The sequence below is a fragment of the Euprymna scolopes genome, chromosome 42 (genome assembly GCF_053919585.1).
Source record: "Euprymna scolopes isolate OS-2025 chromosome 42, ASM5391958v1, whole genome shotgun sequence".
NCBI lineage: Eukaryota > Metazoa > Mollusca > Cephalopoda > Sepiida > Sepiolidae > Euprymna > Euprymna scolopes.
The window spans coordinates 8,856,765-8,877,509 of NC_136523.1; positions in this window are offsets into that span (position 1 = coordinate 8,856,765).

Sequence of the window (20,745 nt, forward strand, 5' to 3'; positions counted from 1 at the left end):
TAATGCTTCTTATCAGAAGAGTAGAGAAGCATTACGCTTCTAAATGCCTTGACATAAAGAGTTCCTTCTATCCCCCAACTAATTGTTTGTATTCCCTTATTGATTAAGTAACCTATCTATATTTACCAATATATAGTTTTTGTGACTTCATTTCCCTTTCCTATTGTTTTCATATATATATATATATATATATATATATATATATATATATATAATTAAAAAAAGAAATATATATATGGCACACACACACGCACGAACGCACACACATATTTGCAGTCATCTACACACACTACTGTTTCATTGTATCACAACTCATATATATATGTATAATTAATAAAAGAAATATATATATATATATATATATATATATATATATATATATATATATATATATATATATGGCACACACACACACGAACACACACATATTTGCAGTCATCTACACACACTACTGTTTCATTGTATCACAACTCATCAGTGCGGCAGGACTAGCACCTTTCTTAAGTCGAGGATTGAACCTAGAACCATCGCGTTGATATCCGTCGATAAATATCCTCAAGAAATATCCATTTCAAACAAATAATTTTCTACCACTTTTATAGTGCTCAAACGGCTTGTTTCCAAACAAACACCGAGCCTCACATTTACAGCCAATTAAGTTGCGAGTGAGATTTTTTTATGACAAACAGGGTGCCTCAAATATATATATATATATATATATATATATATATATATACAGGGTGTTCAAAAAGTGTTGGGCATATCTTAACATTGAATATCTTGAGAACTATTAAGGATATAAAAACGCATCTGGTATATACAGAAAGCTTGTAATCTCAAATTTTCCTTATTAATATTCAAACATGTCCAATGTATGTTTCATTGGTCACACGACACACGCCAAGCCGAGAGTCCAAATCTTGCCAAGCACATCCCAGCATTGCATTGTCAATGGTTGAAAAAACTTCTGTTATTCGGGCCTTCAGCTCATCCACGTCTCTTGGAATGGGAGGCACATAGACCAGTCCTTTCACAAATACCCACAAAAATAAATCGCAAGGTGCGAGATCTTTTTTTGTGAAATGCATGTTGAACAAGTGTTTATGATCCAGTTTTAGCAAATTAAAGCACACAAAACGCCTTTTCTGGTTGAGTGAACGCCATTACTGGATCAGAAAAAGAATTTTAAAAATCAATAGTCTCACAAAAAATTAATGCATTTAGCTTTAAAATGTCACCACTTTCATCTTACTACCATTCATAATTAAACAAATAAAAGGACTTGAAATGTGTCTAAAACTTTTGGAACACCCTGTATATATATATATATATATATATATATATGTGTGTGTGTGTGTGTGTGTGTGTATGTGTGTATCATAAATATGCATATACACACATGTATATAGATGACATACACACACACATATATATATATTTATATATATATATGTGTGCATGTGTGTGTATGTGTGGGTTTGTGTGTATCATATATATATATACACACATGTATATAGATGACATACACACACATATATATACATATGTATATGTATATATATATATATATATATATAGCTGTTCGTTATATATACATGTATATATATATACATGTATGTATATATATATATATAGCTGTTCGTTATATATACATGTACATATATATATATATATATATATATTAATAGAAAGAGAAGAAGTAAAACTTTTATTCAGTCTCGAAAGACACGTGAAACCCCCTGTAAGCGTAATTGCGCGTGTAATTATAAAACATTTGTTGCCCAACTTCAACCACACCTCTCCTGCATCTGCACTGCTTTATTCCAGTAACAACGGAAGGTCCAGATGAAGTGGAAACAATGCCGAGATAAGGGACCTGCAATTATCAAATTGTCATCCATTTTTTAACTGATCAGACTCCACTTTGCTTAGTTCAGTGATCTAATGGAAACCAGCGTCATCGTGATTATGCCGTGTTATATTTTTTGTATAAAATTGTTAGGAATTAGCATTGTCAAAATTATTTTCCAATTACGTTGTTAACATTTTATTTGAAATTGTAATAGATTTGAAGTCATACAACGTTTACTTTATTTATCGCTAGCCTGGGTGCCCGGCGTTGCCCGGATGTTTTGGAGTGTCTGTTTCGAAAAAAAAAAAACGTGGTAGTAGACAGGCATGCTCGAACACGTACCGCGAAAGAGGAAAGGGACGTGAAAAAAAGTGACGTCTTTGTTATTTCGCCCCTCGCACAACCGGAGTGCCATAAGTTTAAATTAAGGCTAGAAAACCGAAAAAAGGGGATGACTATCGAAAATAACGGCGAAAAAAGCAACCCCCCTGTAGAAAAGTGCCGAGTTGAGGATGAAGGTCTTCATGTTCTTAGCCAAGTTTTCGATATTTATCGTCCGAAGATACCGATAAGTTGCCTCTCCCGGAAGTTTTCGACATACATACATACATACATACATACATATACATACATTTAAACAAGCAGATGAGATTTATATTATAGATAACATTCAAGAAGACGATATGTCGTTACATGTGCGTTTATAGATACAAACCTAAAACAAATATATAATGTGTATACACGGTAAGATAAATAATATAAAATATACAGATTATAAAATATATGATATAAAATATGTAATATAACAAACAAATAAAATATATCATAAATAAATAAAAATATGTATGTTAAAATATATAAAGTAAATATATCAATTAACGTGTGAAATATATAAATAATATACTATCAACTAGGAAAATGAAAGAGACTGCGATCCAATTCAACGTAAACAGGGATAATGCAAAAAAACAGGTGTTCATATATATAGAACTGATGTCGCTAATCGCACAAACATTTCACGAGTAATCAGTTACGTCCCCTTACGCACACCTGTGTGCGTTGTGTCTGGGGTTTGCTTTCCATTCCCTATTTCCTCAAATTAATGGAATGTTGTAAGGAATTCGCGTATCGTACATTTCTTTTTTTCTTAATGCTTCTTGTAACACAGTAATACTATCAAAAGAATTTAAAAACAAAAACAGAATTCCACATACATGCCTGAATAATTCGTATTCTCCACCCCACACCAAGCAAAAACAAATGCCTTTAAATAATAAGACAAGTGCAATGGGACCCAGTAAGCGTAGACATTTGCTGCATACAAGCGACATCGGTTCGGAATTCCTATACGCCCACGCGTTGCATTCAAATAAATCTCTGGGTATACAAAGAATTCCTGTTGAGCGTAGTAGTTGCATAAGAAATAAGAAATTAAAGTAGTTAGACGCGGCCATACAATCTGCGCGCTTATCACTGAAAAAGAACATTTACAAAAAAAATAAACGTAACAGAGAAAAATTGCTTTTTCATGTTTTAAACTATAATTATATTTAAAACTTAAGAAATAGAGAAAAATTTAACATATATGTCTGTCAGACCAACACAATTATTTCAAATAAGAGCGTAAGAGACAAAAGAAAATTATATTTACATTATATGTAACGGTAACGATGAAAATGATATTTCAATTATATGTTACAGTAACAATGGAAATTATATGTTAAATAACAATGAAAATTATATTTCAATTATATGTCACAGTAATAATGAAAATTATATTTTAATTATTTGTTGAATAACAAAGAAAATTATATTTCAATTATATGTCACAGTAATAATGAAAATTATATTTTAATTATTTGTTGAATAACAAAGAAAATCATATTTCAATTATATGTCACAGTAATAATGAAAATTATATTTCAATTATATGTAATAGTTACAATGAAAATAATATTTTAATTATGCGTAACAATAACGACGAAATGCATATTTCAATTATATGTCAGAGTAACAACGTAAATTATATTTCAATTATATGTTAGAGCAACAACGAAAATCATATTTCAATAATATGTAACAGTAACAATGAAAATTATATTTCAATTCCATGTTTCAGTCAGAATAAAAACTATACTTCAATAATGTGTTACTGTAACATTAAAAATTATATTTACATTGTATGTTACGGTAAGAATAAAATTTATATTTCAATTATATATAAAAGTAAAAATAAAGATTATATTTCAATTATATATAAAAGTAAAAATAAAGATTATATTTCAATTATATATAAAAGTAAAAAAAAAAAGATTATATTTCAATTATATGTTAAAGTAACAATGGAAATTATATTTCAATTATATGTTACAGTAACCATAAAGCTTATATTCCAATTATATGTAACAGTAATAATGAAAATTATATTTCAATTATATGTTACAGTAACAATAAAAATTATATTTCAATTATATGTTACGGTAACTAATAAAACTGTATTTACATTATATGTTACAGTAACAATGGAAATTATATTTCAATTATTTGTAAAAATAACAATAAAATTATATTAACATTGTATGTTCCAGTAAGAATAACATTTATATTTCATTTATATATAATAGTAACAATGGAAATTATATTTCAATTATATGTAAGAGTAACTATGAACATTATATTTCAGTTGTATGTTATAGTAACAATTACAATTATATTTCAATTATATGTAGCTGTGACAATTAAAATTATATTTCAATTATATGTAACAGTAACAATGAGCATTATATTTCAATTATATGTCACAGTAACAATAAAAATTATATTTCAATTATATGTTACAGTAACAATAAAAATTATATTTCAATTATATGTCACAGTAACAATAAAAATTATATTTCAATTATATGTCACAGTAACAATAAAAATTATATTTCAATTATATGTTACAGTAACAATAAAAATTATATTTCAATTATATGTTACAGTAACAATAAAAAATATATTTCAATTATATGTTACAGTAACAATAAAAATTATATTTCAATTATATGTAACAGTAACAATAAAAATTATATTTCAATTATATGTTACAGTAACAATAAAAATTATATTTCAATTATATGTTACAGTAACAATAAAAAATATATTTCAATTATATGTTCCGGTAACAATCAAAATTATATTTCAATTATATGTAACAGTAACAATAAAAATTATATTTCAATTATATGTTACAGTAACAGTAAAAATTATATTTGAATTATATGTTACAGTAACAATAAAAATAATATTTCAATTATATGTTACAGTAACAATAAAAATAATATTCAATTATATGTTACAGTAACAATGGAAATTATATTTCAATTATATGTTACAGTAACAATAAAAATTATATTTCAATTATATGTTACAGTAATAAAAAATAATATTTCAATTATATGTTACAGTTACAATAAAAATAATATTTCAATTATATGTTACAGTAACAAAAAATAATATTTCAATCATATGTTACAGTTACAATAAAAATTATATTTCAATTATATGTGACAGTAACAATAAAAATTATATTTCAATTATATGTTTCAGTAACAATAAAAATCATATTTCAATTAAAATATTACAGTAACAATAAAATTATATTTCAATTATATATTACAGTAACAATAAAAATTATATTTCAATTAAAATTTTACAGTAACAATAAAAATTATATTTGAATTATATGTGACAGTAACAATAAAAATTATATTTCAATTATATGTGACAGTAACAATAAAAATTATATTTCAATTATATGTGACAGTAAAAATAAAAATTATATTTCAATTAAAATGTTACAGTAACAAAAATAATATTTCAATTATATGTTATAGTAACAATAAAAATAATATTTTAATTATATGTTACAGTAACAATAAAAATCAATGAAAATTATTTTTCAAGTATATGTAAGAGTAACACTGAACATCATATTTCAATGGTATACAACAGTAACAATGAAAATTATATTTCAATAATATGTAACGGTAAGATTAAAAATTATATTTCAATTATATGTTACAGTAACAATGAAAATTATATTTCAATTATATGTTAAAGTAACAATGACATTTATATTTCAATTGTATGTAAAAGTAACAATAAAAATGTATTTCAATTTTATGTTACAGTAACAATAATCCTTATATTTTAATTACATTTTATAGTAACAATAAAAATTATATTTTACATATATGTAACAGTAATTATGAAAATAATATCTGAATTATATGTGTCAGTAACAAAGAAAATGGTATTTCAATTATAGGTTACAGTAATAATAAAAATTATTTTTCATATGTTACAGTAACAATGAACATTATATTGTACTTATATGTTACAGTAACAATGAAAATTATATTTCAATTATATGTTAAAGTAACAATGAAACTATATTTTAATTGCATGTAAAAGTAACAATAAAATTATATTTCAACATTATGTTACAGTAACAATAATCATTATATTTTTATTACATTTTATAGTAATAATGAAAATTATATTTCAATAATGTGTAACAGTAATAATGAAAATTATATTTCAATTGTATGTAAAAGTAACAATAAAATTATATTTCAACTTTATGTTACAGTAACAATAATCATTATATTTTAATTACATTTTATAGTAACAATGGAAATTATATTTCAATAATGTGTAACAGTAATAATGAAAATTATATTTGAATTATATGTGTCAGTAACAAAGAAAATTATATTTCAATTATATGTTACAGTAACAATGAAAATTATATTTCAATTAAATGTGACAGTAACAATAAAAAATATATTTCAATTATATGTCACGGTAACAATAAAAATTATATTTCAATTATATTCTACAATAACAATAAAAATTATATTTCAATTATATGTGACAGTAACAAAAAAATAATATTTCAATTATATGTTACAGTAACAATAAAAATTATATTTCAATTATATGTTACGGAAGCAATAAAAAATTATATTTCAATTATATGTGACAGTAACAATAAAAATTATATTTCAATTATATGTTACAATAACAATAAAAATTATATTTCAATTATATGTTACAGTACCAATAAAAATTATATTTCAATTGTATGTGACAGTAACAATAAAAATTATATTTCAATTATATGTGACGGTAACAATTAAAATTATATTTCAATTATATGTGACAGTAACAACAAAAATTATATTTCAATTATATGTTACGGTAACAATAAAATTTTATTTCAATTATATGTGACAGTAACAATAAAAATTATATTTCAATTGTATGTAACAGTAATAATGAAAATTATATTTCAATGATATGTTACAGTAACAAAGAAAATTGTATTTACATTATATGTTACAGTAATAATGAAAATTATATTTCAATTATATGTTACAGTAACAATGAACATTATATTGTACTTATATGTTACAGTAACAATGAAAATTATGTTTCAATTATATGTTAAAGTAACAATGAAAATTATATTTCAATTGTATGTAAAAGTTACAATAAAATTATATTTCAACTTTATTTTACAGTAACAATAATCATTATATTTTAATTACATTTTATAGTAACAATGAAAGGTATATTTCAATAATATGTAACAGTAATTATGAAAATTATATTTGAATTATATGTGTCAGTAACAATAAAATTATATTTCAATTATATATGACAGTAACAATAAAAATTATATTTCAAATATATATGACAATTATAATAAAAGTTTCCTAGACGATGTAGGCATTCACTACTGCAAATACTATTTCAAAGAAACTTGGAAAACTTATATTACAGGCTAAGATTACTGATAATTTAAACGTTAAAATACAAAGGAAAATATGAGTAGAAGCGTTACCAAGTTAGTCTGACCGAATGTTTTTTTTAACATGTTAAATGATATTTTAAACATTAATTCATGTTTGTCTGCAACGATACGAAACATGAATTACAATTTAAGCATACACGTAATAAACATAAGACAGTGATATTTTTTTAATTTACCTACAAGACCCTTATTATCATGTTTTTAATATAAGCGTGATAAAATAAAATATATTATCCTTTTAATAAAATGTTCCAGATACTAAGTAAAACTATATATAAAAAAGTAAACCCTACATGCGTATATGTGTATGTTTGAAGATATTTAACCAATAAACTCTTAAACTATGGTCACATAACACTGTTATTTCACAAAAAATGATGTTTTAAACACAAGCCTCACAAAAAATGATATTTCAAACATAAGTTTCACAAACAAATTAAACATATATTTCAAACATTTGCATCACAAACAAATAAAACTTATATCCCAAACATGCGTTGCAGAAACAATATAAAATATATTTGTAACGTGTATTTCAAAAATATCATTCGCACCTCTGTTTCACAGAAAAACGATTATTAAATTTCAAACATATGCTTGACAAACAAATGAAATTAATATTTCCAAAATATGTTTCACAAACAAATTATTTACAAGAAAAGCCGATTAGCATAGTCCGAACGGAGCTGCTGAAGATGGGTTAGTAGCAGAAGTAGCCATATGCAAATGATCAAGTCGGCTGTTCGATGTGACAGCAGTGATGAAAAAGGTTTATACATTCGGTGAAACAGAGATTCGAGACGTGTTTGAGAGACTAGATAGCTGAAATAGACGTGTTACACACGCGAGCGACAGAAAAAAGACGTGTCCTAAACGTGGTCGGACAAAGGCGGAGTAACATATAATCGACACGGCTCACTGTAGAAAAGTAAAATGGAGTACGAGACAGATTTTGCAAAAGAGACCAGGCATTTTTTTGAAAGTACCTGTAAATAAATGTCTGCTGTCCTAACTGAATAAAAAAAGTGTTTCGAATTATTTTATTGTCTTTGTTCCCGCCGACTGTCTAAATATAACATGTTGGTCCCGAGTGGTGACATGTAACAACTACGTTACACGAAGAATCACTCGAGCATAATAGAAAATATCTGGTGGCCGGTGCGATAACGACGTAATGAACGATAGCGGTGGAAACTGGATGGAATTTGATAATTTAAGAAAACTTCCCTTTTTTACATAATACGTAGAGCGACTATGTTGTTATTACTGAGAAGCAGTCCCACGCGCGAAGTGTTCATGGAAAGTAACTTTGTTCATGAAATTTTCGTTTAGTTTTAGACACAAATTAAAAGTAAAAGAACTTGTAGCTAGACGGGTGCTTGTTACGATTGTTTTGCAGGAGTGTGCGTAGATGAAAGTTCAGTCGAGCACCTGCCATGAAAATAATCATAGATCAGAGATGGGCTCGTAAATTCCCGTCCGTGAGCAAGATATATTAACGAGGAGAAAAGATTTTCACGTGTTCTGAGCTTGATTATGTGGTGCAATGGGGAAAGAGGTGACTGGTTAATTTTAATGACTCTACTAACAAGCTTCTATATTCCCCTCATCAACGCTCTGAACCCCGTCTGGCATCAAACGAAATGAATGGCGCTCTCCTTAGGAAGGCTCTATGTTTTGTCAAACTTCTCGGTCTGACCTTTGCTCTGAGATGGAACACGTGCATCAAATCCGTTGACAAGGTTATTGGAAAAATGGCGGGATCTTTCTACTACATCAGTAGATATATTACTGTTGATGCAATTCTCTATCTGTATTAAAGCCAAGTTCGTCCAAGTATAGAGTACTCTTTCCACATCTGAGCAGGGGCTGCAAGAAAACTTGATTGCATTCAAAATAAGCTTCGTGGCCTAGTGGAGGTGACCTTTTCTCTTTCCTGCAACCTCTTTCCCACAGAAGAAACGTCGCGAGCCCGTCTCTTCTTGATCATTATTTTTATGGCAAGTGATCGATCGTCTGCTCCAATCTGTGGTTCCCCTTGTCCTGACTTTCACAAAAAACACTCGTCAAGCTGAAACCACTCTTTATATACGCCTAAACCTAAACTTATATTCTATGAACAAAGCTTATTTCTTTGAACTGCATACCTGTGGAACTCGTGTTCCGTTTTCCTGCTTTCCAACTGATTACAATATGGTTGTCTTCAAGTTCAACGTAAACAAATTCTTAATGAGCCATCTCCTTAAGTAATCCAATTTACCAAATTTCCACTACTATCAATGACTAGAAAATGTTCCATTCGAATACTGTACACTCATTAACCCTTATCCTAGAGTAGCCTGCAGGCCTTGATAAGTGGTTACTCCTTTGTAAAAAATATTATGTTATATGTTTAAACAAGTTACGTCTCCTATCAAAGCATAATAGAGTCCTCTAAGCAGCTCCTTCCCAGATTTGTATTCAGTACTTAATGTAAGAAATTGCGCCGGAGGGAGAATCTTTGCTATAAAAAGCAATGATCGTTTAATTGTCTTCCTTTGATAATTAGGAAGACAATATAAACGCCAGCAAGATATTTAAAATAACAACGACGACTAATAACAAAAAACAAAAACGTCTCCAAATAAGAGATTGTTTAAATGAATTTAACAAGAGAAGATAAACTACTAAGATAAATAAGAATGAAATAAAACGTTCCGAACCCAGGAAGCCTAATAAAACAAAAGAGGATAATAATAACGAATAATGTTGATTAAATATACTTTGTAGCTTAGTGGGGGATGCCCTTTTCTCTTCCCTGCAACCTCTCTCACACAGAAGAGACGTTGCGAGCCTATACTTGTTTTATCGTTATTTCCATGGATGGTGCTCGTCTGAACTCCAATCTCTGGTCCCCCCCTCGCCAATCTTTCACGAAAAACACCCGTCTAGCTGAATCCACTGTGAAAAATTTCCCCCACTCTATATATGTGCCTAGATCAAAACGCGGATTCCATGAACAAAGCTTCTTTCTTAGAACTGCACGCCTGTGGAACTCTGTTCCGTCTGCCTGCTTCCCACCGGACAACAACTTGGATGTCTTCAAGTCCAACGTTAACAAATTCCTAATGAACCGCCCCCTTAAGTAAAAATTTCATCAAATCTCCACACTAACGTAATGTACTTGCAATAACCCTTATCCCTGAGTGGCTTCCGGGCCTTGATAAGTGGTGATCACTGTGTAAAAAAAAAAACAACAACAACAAAAAAACAACTGCTGTGATCTAACACCAACCGGAGTGTCAACGTTATTATGCCGTATACGACGCGTGAAAAAGACGCAGATTTTGATAAATATTAAAAACATTTTCCGAAATAAAAATGTTTAAAAACGAAATTAAGAGTAAGGAATCTTTGTTCACAAAAAGAGATAGGAAACAAAGAAAACGTCTTAAACTGGAAAGTTCTAACACAAAAAAAAACATACTAAGAAATGAAAAACACACCGTATACGATACGTTAAAATGACGTAGACGTTGCAAATATTTACGGAATAAAATGTTTATAAACGAAATTAAGAGTAGTGAATCTTTGTTCACAGTAACAGATTGGAAAAAAGAAAACGTCTTAAACTGGAAAGTTCTAAAACAAAAAAACGTAATAAGAAAGGAAAACACGCATAGAAAGCAGAAAGACAAAAGTTTCGTTTAAGGGATATAGTTTCGCTCTCCATCCTTTATTCGTTGAAAATAGTTTTATGTGAGAGAACGGATATATATATATATATATATATATATATATATGTATAGCTAGCTATTTAATTATCTATTTTATTGTCTTTCTGCTTGTCTCTCTCTATTTTTCTATCTCTCTCCTTTATATATATATATATATATATATATATATAAATATATATATATATACATATATAAATATATATATATATATGTTACGAGAAAAATTTATTTCAATTATCCTGAAGATGTCCTCTGAAATAAGGACGAAACGTTGATTTTTTAATAATTTCATTCGGTTTTTTTCATTTCTTATACATATATATATATATATATATATATATATATATATATATATATATATATATATATATATAAGCTGAATTTCTGTGTGTGTGTGTATGTGTGTGTGTCTGTTCACGAATAGGCTCCTATATGTTTGACTATTTAAAAAAGAAAACTGATTACCTATAATGCTAGATGTATCGAGACACAGGAATGGGTATGTTTGATCTGGCAGAACAGTGACTCATTAAAATTGTGGTGTTTGCGTTGGCGCCTGGTCCACAAAGTATGGAAATAAAAAAATTAAAAATTAAAAAAAACGTTTACAAGTGTTTTTGATATAGATGTACATAAGAATACTTTGCTAAGTATGTTTTAATTTAAATAGGAATGGTATAAAAAAATTGTGGGTGTTGCGTTCGCGCCTGACCTTCATAGAATGGATATAGGCAAAAACTTTAATAAAGACTTTTCATATCTATCTGCGTAAGTATAATTTGATAATTATGTTTCAGTTTGAAGAAATATGGTATAATAAAATTATGGGGAGTTCGTTCGCACCTGACCTCAATAGAATGGAAATATGTCACAAAGTTTAACAAGGTTTTTGTATATAGATCCACAGAATATTGTGATAAGTGTTTCAGTGTGAACAGGTATGGTATAATAAATTACGAGGTTTATCTATTTTATTTTTACTTTCATCATATTTTGCTTTGGTTTTGATACTCCCAAATTCAAAGCTATCTCATTACAACCCTTCCTTTTCATAAGCTACCATACTTTCATAAATCAGGGCCCATTTTCTGTAGGCTGTTTTAGAACCACGTAAATGACGGGTATTTTGCTAGTATATATATATATATATATATATATATATATATATATATATATATATATATATAATCCATATTGGTTATTGTTGTAGAGTACTGGCAAATTTTAAAAATCTTAACCTACGAAAGAATTCGTCGGCTGGTATTTGCCGAACAGAATGTTATGTGGCAGGACGGATATACATTCCCAAATAAAGAAACTTTGGTCTTTATAAAAAAAGATGCTTCCAAAATCAAGACATTTAATAAAAGTGAAAGAATTCGTTTGTGTATCTTCATTTAATTAGTCAAACAGATTTTTGCGTGATAAAACAGATATAGGATAGGCGTTCAAAAAGCACTGCCCCCTATTCTTTTATTCCGTCCAAATATGTCAGATGGGGTTTGTATTACTGTACACATAGATTCGAAAAAGTTATCAAAAAACAAATATAAAACAAATAAATGTTATCAAATGCAAGATAAGTTACTTTTCTACCACGCTGGAAATAATCTTCGTGTTTTTATTCAATGTAACATGTTTATTCTGCTCGAAAAGCATACAGTGTTTACCGATGTAATTGAAAATTCAAAATGGCACCCGACTCTCTCTTTTACACGGTAAGTTCGGGAAAAGGTGTTATAAATAATAAACTAGACAAAATGCTGTTAGAAATTTTCTCAATATATGTTACCGTGACACAGGTTGACATATATTAGGTGTTTTTTTATAGTATTTTGTCTAGTTTATTATTTATAACACCTTTTCCCGAACTTACCTTGTTAAAGAGAGATTCGGGCGCCATTTTGAATTTTCCAATACATCGGTAAACACTGCATTTTTTCGAGCTGAATAAGCATGTTACATTGAATAAAAACGAAAAATATATCCAGTTTGGTAGAAAAGTAACTTATCTTGCCTTTGAAGACATTTATTTGTTATATATTTGTTTTTTTTGACAACTTTTTCAAATCTATGTGTACAGTAATACAAACCCGTCAGATGGATTGCAAATTGCATTGTTATGATGACTGAACTTATGCGTTCATGATCTGAAAGTTATATCTGTCTGTTGCAGATAATGGCGTTGTGAGAATCGAAAACAGCAACATCTACCAGTAACGAGCGTCAGAAGCTTAGATACGTCATTGTATTCCTGGAACATACATAGATACGTCATTGTATTCCTGGAACATACATAGATACGTCATTGTATTCCTGGAACATACATAGATACGTCATTGTATTCCTGGAACATACATAGATACGTCATTGTATTCCTGGAACATACATAGATACGTCATTGTATTCCTGGAACATACATAGATACGTCATTGTATTCCTGGAACATACATAGATACGTCATTGTATTCCTGGAACATACATAGATACGTCATTGTATTCCTGGAAATAGTGCATTCAAAATGGGGATGACTATCTAGAAAAATATCCTTAGTACTAAAGGACACTCTTTTTTTATGCACTTATGTCGTCTTTGTAATTGTTCAACATTTTTTATATACAAATCGTACTCTAGTTGATAAGTTGTGTACAAATCCCATGAGCGCTTTGAGTGCTCTATCATGTCCTTAAGTGGCACAATGTTCAACGAGCGAGATCGGAGACGCACCGCTGTACAACTCATGCTCTCTATGAATACAAGTTATGCCAGCCCCATCAAAATGGAAATCCGGACTAGCTAACTCTCGAAGACACAGTGCAACGCATCGGACGAGCCAAGGTTATGGTCTTTGGTGTGATTTCAAGTGAGGACCACATCATGCCTCATATCTTCAAGGTCGGCTTGAAAGTCAACCAATGTGTACCTGGCTGTGCTAAATGGTGTGGTAATCCCCTGGTGCAATCACGTGACCACTGGCAGACCCTAGGTGTAGCATTAAGACTCAGCGTAGGCCGACAAGTTCAAAGAGACCCAGACTTGGTTTCAGGAGAAGTGCTACAACTTTGTACCCTTCTCTTGCTGATCCACTCCTCCCCCGACATGAACCCGCTGGACGTCTCCGTTTGGCCATATATACATCGGGAGCATCACCAACATGACCTCGTAAAGTCTTATCGCGGTCATTTGCCGAATATGTATCGAACTCCCGCCGGCGCTTGTAGAAAAGACATGCTCCCAGTTCCGGACCCGTATCGAGGCTGTGATTGTGGTGGCTAAAGGCGACTACATTGAATAGATGTCAGCTCTACTAAATAATCAAGTAACCTGAATTGATTTTTTCAATAAAAGTTTTAAAATAAAGCTGTGGTTTTGTTTTCTTTGGAGCAACACATCTTATTGTTCAACCTTGTAACATTTTCGCGGCACATCACAGTAATTATTGCAGGGCACACATATGCAGCACAGCACATCGGTTCATAATAATTGTGTTACAGTTATGGTAATATTTGAAACAAGTCAAATTTCGTTTTACGTGTATGGGTTCTGCAAGAAATCGATGCAACGCGTGGGTGTACATGAATTTCGAACTGTTGTCGCTAATATGCGAAATAGTTCAATAGAATCTTGGCCCAGCCAGCGGTTCGATGCAGCGTTGTTGTGTCATTGTTTTAGCATTCGAATTGTTCGGAAATGAATTCATGTGACACCTGAAAAGTTAAGACTGAAAGTAAAAATAAAAGAATACGGCAAAATGCGAGGAAAATTAAAAGCGAAAGTGAAAGTAAGAATTATCACATGATGCTGTAATAAAATAGGACAATGAATACGTGTGTCTCCAGAGAAGGAAGGCAAAATAATACGATAGGAGGGGGTGGGGTTGATTGGACGACAAAATATATAAGAAAATAAGAAGAAAAGTGTATTAAAAAAAGGGAGCAAAATTATAAGGAAACATAGAATGTAAAAAGAAGTATGAAAGAAAGTCAATGTAGGTAGGAAGATTGAGAAAAGATTAACGGAGGAAAAAACCGAAGATGATTAATAATAATAATAATAATAATAATAATAATAATAATAATAATAATAATAATAATAATAATAATAATAATAATAATAATAATAAAAATAATAATAATAATAATAATAATAACAATAATAATAATAATAATAATAATAATAATAAAAATAATAATAATAATAATAATAATAATAATCATAATAATAATCATAATAATAATAATAATACTCATAATAATAATCATAATAATAATCATAATAATAATAATAATAATAATAATCATAATCATAATAATAATAATATTAATAATAATAATAATAATAATCATAATCATAATAATAATAACAATCACAAAACTCATAGCAAAAGTAATAACAATAATAATATTAATAACGATAATAATATGATAAACCATAATAATAACAATGATGATGATAATTATAATGATACCAATAAAAACAACAAGAAGAAGAACAACATAGTAGATAGTATATATATAGATAATAGTAACAAGAATAAAAATTTGAAGAATGCCGGGAAATTCTTATGTAGTGTCAAAAATCATCATATAAACAAACAATAAAATGCCTTTCAGTAAAATAATGTGATATTAGATCCAATCACACCATGAATAAAAAAAAATAAATAATTTTAGACAAATATTCATAACTGCTTGAGATATATTGTTACACGAAATTGAACTAGGACACTAGCTATCGATAAATGGCATTAGTTATTTGATCTGTACCGACCACCCATTAGGTGGCGATAAATTGCTTATTATTGTGACCTGCACCGACCGAACACTAGCTATGGTGAACTTTTTAGTACTGTGATCTGTACCCACCATACACTGGCTGACGATAACTAACTTATATGGATAGCGACCTGCGCCCATCATACACTTGTTGGCAATAAATAACTTATTAGTATTGTGACCTGCACCACCCATACACTGGCTGGCGATAAATAACTTATTAGTATTGTGACCTGCACTCGGTAGACACTGGGGATAACTAACTTATTAATATTGTGACCTGAACGCACCATACAATAGCTGGCGATAACTTAGTACTGTGACTTGCACTTACCAGACATTTATTGGTTATAATCAAGTTATTGGTATTGTGGTTTGAATCCACCAGACATTGTCTGCGATAAATAACTTATTAGTATTGGGATCTGTATCCAGCAGACGCTGGCTGGCCATAATTGATTTATTAGTATTGTGACCTGCACCCACCCTACACTGGCATGCGAGAACTAACTTATTAGTATAGTGACCTGCACCCACCCTACACTGACATGCGAGAACTAACTTATTAGTATAGTGACCTGCACCCACCCTACACTGACATGCGAGAACTAACTTATTAGTATAGTGACCTGCACCCACCATACAATAGATGGCGATAACTAGCTTATTAGTATTGTGACGTGCACGCACCTGACACTGGTTGGCGATAACTAACTTTTTTTTTTTAATTTTTTTAATTACATTTTCACCCCGAACAAGGCAAATTGCCACTTTGGTGTAGGGGGCTACTATCAGGGGCAACAACTACTGGGGTACTATGTAGGGATTTGGGCAGCAAGGTGTCGGTTCACGTTACACTTGAACTTCTGCACGTCAGTACTGTTGGGGAAGCAGGGACCTGGAATGGAATTCCAGAGTCTAGCGGTTCTGGGGAAGAAACTATTGGAGTAAAAAGATATTTAACATCTAGGGATTTCTACAGTGTGGGGGTGGGATTTAGCAGCCTGTCTGTTATTTATCGCCACCCAGCGTCTGGTGAGTTCGGATCAAAATAAAAAATCGCCAGTATAGTGGGTTTAGTAGTATGTAATCTGCACCGACTAGACATTGGCTGGTGGATTCAATGTCCACAACGTGGAATGGCTGACTCACTCAAATAAGGCAGATGATGAGGGGAGGTTCTGTCATGATTTTGTCATTGCCTATGACCTCACTGAGATTGTTCGCGAGCCCACCCGTGTGTCCGATAGTACCGGTAAGTTTACAAGCCTTCTAGACCTTATTCTCTCAACTTCCTCTGAGCTCTGTTCATGTTCCATTCTATCTCCCCTGGGATCCTCCGACCACTCCGTTGTGTCAGTTAAGATAAAAATGAAATGTAATAAGTCTTCAGACGTACCTCTCCACTGTACTGTATATCCATACTCTATGGCTGATTGGGATAGCTTCCGTACATTCATATCGGATCTACCTCTACATTCCATGTTTAAAAAAGAATATCTCCTCTATCGTATCGGACCTGACCGAATGGTTAATTGCAGACATATACCGAGTCATATCACCCAAAAAATTCCAACAAAAACCCAACAACCAACCCTGGTTCTCCCCAGAATATGCTGCTGCAATTGCGCACAGAAATCACTTTTTCCATTGCTACCAACGTGTACTTAGACTAAAGCTGCTTTCAGGACTGACAGCAATCACTGTAAAAGAGTAATAAAAAATGCAAGAGAGCTATATGCTCAATCCGTTAAATTCAAAGTAGCTGAGCAGCAGCTTGGTTCCCGCTAGTTTTGGCAAATAGCAAATAGGATCCCGACAAGAAGCGTTCGTTCTATCTCAGCCATTATCAATAGACCAGAGATAATTTCGTCAGCATCAGACAAAGCAAAAATATTTGCCAAGAACTTAACGTAACATACAAATATCTGTGCGTGAGGTCGCCAAGTTAATCAAGAACCTTGACTCCAGTAAAGCAACTGGCCTTTACGGTATTTCAATTATAGTGTAAAAAAAAGCTTCAACCAGAATTTAACCCCATACTTACAAAACTGTTTAAGCGATACCTTAAGAAGTGCTTTCCAACAATCTAAAAAAACCTCATCAGTATTGCCTGTATTAAAGAATTCAAGTAAGTTATCTCCTTCTCAGTACAGACCAATAAGTCTCCTGTGTCTCATGAGTAAGTCGCTAGAATCCATATTAAATAGAGAAATAGTCAACCACCTCAGCAGAAATAACCTTCTTAGTGACACACAATATGGTTTCCGTTATGCTAGATTTACAGAAGGCTTAACGGTTATATCTCTTAGGATAAGCGAATCTCTCGACAAAAGCTTCATTTCTAGAGCAATTGCTCTTGACATATCAAAGGCCTTCGATAAGGTATGGCATAAAGGCCTACTTAACAAGATTTCCAGCTACAGCATAACTGGAAATGTTTTCTCAATTATTAAATCATTTCTCTCTGATAGGTTCATAAGAGAAGTGGTTGACGGGCAGAAATAAGAGGCCCACAGTATTAATGCTGGAGTCCCTCAGGGGTCCATTCTGGGCCCAACTCTCTTCTTGATTTACATTAATGATCTCCCAAAACACATACTTAAACCATTCGTTGACATCTATGCTGATGACACGACCATCTACGGCAACACATCAAAGGCCGTAAATGACAATGTTCTCTTTGACTCTCTCCTCTGATCTTGAGAACGTGGTACAATGGGGAAAGAGATGGCTGGTTAACTTTAATGCATCTAAACCAAGCTCCTATTTTTACATCATAAACGCTCTGATCCCCATCTGGCATCAATTGAAATGGATGGCTCTCGTCTAGGGGAGGCCACATGTTTTGATAACATTCTGGGTTTGACCTTTACTCCTGATCTGAAATTGAACACCTACACCTAGGTCGCTGGTAAAATGGTGGGATACTTCTACTGCTCCAGAAGATATATCACTAATGATGAAATTCTCTATCTGTATAAAAGCCAAGTACGTCCAAGGATGGAGTACTGTTGCCACATCTGGGAAGGAGCTGCTATAAACAGCCTATGAGCTATTTGTAAATGTAGTGTTTATCGCATGTAAAGATGTTATAGTAATCTATCCACCTTATTCGGTATTTTGTATGGATTAGACCTAACTCTATTAATATTAACTTAGGACTGATCATTAGGGCTGTGACAACAGAGTATTCTTTTTATTCTTTTGACTATTGAGTATATATCCATTAATATCTTATCTGTTTTTATATAGACTGATGTGGTTCACGGTTGATTAACTGTGTCTAACTGCGTTGGATATATACTGGAGAGCCAAAAGAAAAAAAAGAATATTCTGTTGTCACAGCCCTACTGATCATGGATAATATGAGTATATGTTCATCCATCCATCTCTTACTTAAACAATGCAGGGAAAGCAAGGTTGGTAGCCCTTCATATATCCAACACCTTATTTCTTTGTAATTTCAGTTACAGCATTTAATTAGTGAGCCTACATAGTCAGCTATTTTCTTCTTTTTTTTTAAATTAATATAATCTTTATTTGTGATGCGACCATGTTCTCATTACTTTGATATTTACTGGAATGGTAAATGCAGAGGACACCTTCCAAGAATAAATAAATCAACAGTTGGGTGATTCATCGACAACCTGTAACGGAATGCCCAACTGATGTCGCTACTAAGTCAAATCAATTTAAACGGACGGTTTATATGCCAAATATTGACTTATCGGCTTAAAATACGTTTGCATCTGCAGCTATGTCCACGTTATCACATTCCATACTAATATCTTTACTTCTCAGATCTCGACCGATATTAAAGATGTCATGTAAAAATAAAATAAGTGTTTTTAGCGTGTAAAGGTGTTATAGTCATCTACATTATTCTGTATTCTGTATGGACTTTATCTATTAAATCTCTGGATAGTGTTTTATGATCTATCGTGTAAAGAATTATAATACTTTTTGTGTCACTAAATTCCTAGCATGGTAGAGAGAGTCCAACTATTTGCATCAGCCTTGACAGTGTTCATATGTATATTCCCACTGATATTCACTGTGAATTTTACGTCAGGACTTTGAAGGATGAGCTTTCGAGGAAGGGGTTATTTATTATGGCAGCCGGTGGTTGTATTTTTAATTTTTTTTTTTCAGTTTTTCTAGGAAAATAGCCATTGACACGAATGTACCTGTAGTGGCATTTAGACGTATGAAGATAACCAAGCCTTAGCGCAAAGTGATATCACAAAATGTATCCTAATTCTGCGCATATTTTAATCCCAATCTCTGAATTGGACTATGCACTGGATAACTCAGGGGAAGCAAGAGTAGCAACCCTTGATATATCCAAAGCCTTGGAAAAGGTCTGACATGGAGAAAATTAAACCATCTGATCCTTCTGAACTAATACTTAACCTCATCAGAACCTTCCCAGACAGGAGAAAATTCCAAGTTATTCTTGATGTCCCTACGCCTAAATTACATGATATAAATGCAGGTATTCTCCAGAAATCGATTTTTGGACGTTTATTATTCCT